Source organism: Mus pahari, chromosome 17 (genome assembly GCF_900095145.1).
Source record: "Mus pahari chromosome 17, PAHARI_EIJ_v1.1, whole genome shotgun sequence".
In the NCBI taxonomy this organism is placed as follows: domain Eukaryota; kingdom Metazoa; phylum Chordata; class Mammalia; order Rodentia; family Muridae; genus Mus; species Mus pahari.
This window is the reverse complement of record NC_034606.1, coordinates 22662892-22665187: the sequence shown is the minus strand read 5'-3', so window position 1 is coordinate 22665187 and position 2296 is coordinate 22662892. Positions and strand designations below refer to the sequence as shown.

Sequence of the window (2296 nt, the reverse complement as noted above, 5' to 3'; positions counted from 1 at the left end):
AAAAAAAAACTTAAATTTAGGAGGCATAATGATACAAGTTAAAGCTCAGATCTTGTTATTTACTTTCTACAATCTAGAGAAATGAACACACACACACACACACACACACACACACACACACAATCTGAGTTTTAATTTTCACATACATTATAATTCCCAGCCTCACTTGACTCTAAACGACATAATGGAACTAATACCACTTTGCAGAGTTATTTTTAAGATTTAAAATAATACATGAACCGTAATAGTAAGAATTGCAGAAGAAACGGCGGCCGGGAGGGGGCCACGGGATCATGGGGCTTCTGACCATTTTGAAGAAGATGAAGCAGAAAGAGCGAGAGCTGCGGCTGCTCATGCTTGGCTTGGACAAAGCTGGCAAAACAACCATCCTCAAGAAGTTCAGTGGAGAAGAAGTGGACAGTATCTCCCCAACACTGGGCTTCTACATCAAGACGCTGGAGCACCGCGGATTCAAGCTGAACATCTGGGATGTGGGTGGCCAGAAGTCTCTGCGCTCCTACTGGAGGAACTACTTTGAGAGCACAGATGGCCTCATCTGGGTGGTGGACAGCGATGACCGACGACCGCCAGCGCATGCAGGCCTGTCAGCCAGAGCTGCAGAGCCTGGAGGAGCACCTGGCTGGAGCAACCCTCCTCATCTTTGCCAACAAGCAGGATCTGACTGGAGTACTGTCCTGTAATGCTATTCAGGAGGCCCTGGAGCTGGACTCCATCCGCAGCTACCACTGGCGCACCCAGGGCTGCAGTGCCGTCACAGGGGAGGACCTGCTGCCTGGTATCGACTGGCTCCTTGATGACATTTCCAGTCGTGTCTTTACTGCCGACTGAGCTTCTTCAGTGTCCCCAGCTCACTATCAGAAACCAGCTGGAGGGATGAGCACCAGCTGGCCAGACTAACACTACCAACCCCACCGTGACCTGCTGCTGCTACTTCTGCCCATTGCTGCTCCCCCGGGTGAGGGCTGTCACCCTGTCTCCCAAAGTGGCCTTCAGCTGCCACACCAAAAGGAAAGGCTGGGCTGGGAGGGACTATCGGCTGCTCCCAGGGTCCTGGGTGTCACCTTACCTCTGTCCAGCAGTGAGAATAAAACACTCTTCATTCCCCCCCCCCCAAAAAAAAAAAAAATAAGAATTGCTGCTTAAGCTCTCTCCACCAGCCAAGCAATATGCCCAAAGGAAAGAAAGCCGAGGGGAAGAAGGTGGCCCCGGCTCCCACCTTCGTCAAGAAACAGGAGGCCAAAAAGGTGGTCAATTCTTTGTTTGAGAAAAGGCCCAAGAACTTAGGCATTGGGCAGGACATCCAGACCGAAAGAGATCTAACACTCTCTGGCAAATGGCTCCGCTACATCAGGCTGCAGCAGCAAAGAGCCATCCTCTATAAGCTGCTCAAAGTACTTCCTGCCATTAACCAGTTCACCCAGGCCCTGGACAGGCAAACAGCTACCCAGCTGCTTAAGCTTGCCCACAAGTACAGGCCAGAGACAAAGCAAGAGAAGAAGCAAAGGCCACTGGCCTGTGCTGAGAAGAAAGCTGCTGGCAAAGGCGACATCCCAAGTAAGAGACCACCTGACCTCCGAGCAGGAGTCAATACAGTCACCACCTTGGTGGAGAGCAAGAAGGCTCAGCTGCTGGTGATTGCCCATAATATAGACCCCATTGAGCTGGTGTTTTTCCTGCCTGCCCTGTGTGGAAAGATGGGGGTGCCCTACTGCATCATAAAGGGAAAGGTCAGGCTGGGGTGCCTGGTCCACAGGAAGACATGCACCACTGTTGCCTTCACACAGATTAACTTGGAAGACAAGGGTGCTCTGGCTAAGCTGGTGGAAGCTATTAGGACCAATTATAATGACAGATATGATGAGATTCGTCACCACTGGGGAGACAACGTCCTGGGTCCTAAGTCTGTGGCTAGCATTGCCAAGCTGGAAAAGGCAAAGGCTAAAGAACTCACCACTAAATTAGGTTTAGTTTTCTGTACATATATATAATTATAAAAAAAAAAAGAATTGCTGCTTAAGAATGTCTATGCTAAGTGTATTTTTCACTTCTTCCACATTTATACAACAATGAATGAAGAGTTAGCATAGATTGGAACTGGAAATAGATTCAGGAGCCAAACTCAGAGACTGCCCAGAAAAACTATCAATTATAAAGAATGTAATCTATTGTTTGGGGCTTTTATAGAACACAAGAGTGAAGTTCAGGATACATTTTAACTAGATTTTTGAACAAGGAGAAATCCAACTTATCTCTGAATTACAGTATTTTTCCTGAG

The 2296-nt window shown here is 48.3% G+C and overlaps 2 pseudogenes across 1 annotated transcript; both read left to right on the top strand.

The window, feature by feature from the left end:
- The first annotated feature begins 274 nt into the window (after positions 1-274).
- Positions 275-1114, top strand: LOC110335214 (annotated as a pseudogene). The gene has a single exon (XR_002381150.2). The product of XR_002381150.2 is annotated as an ADP-ribosylation factor-like protein 2 pseudogene (transcript).
- Positions 1115-1181: 67 nt separating this feature from the next.
- On the top strand, positions 1182-2009 carry LOC110335109 (annotated as a pseudogene).
- Positions 2010-2296: the final 287 nt, after the last annotated feature.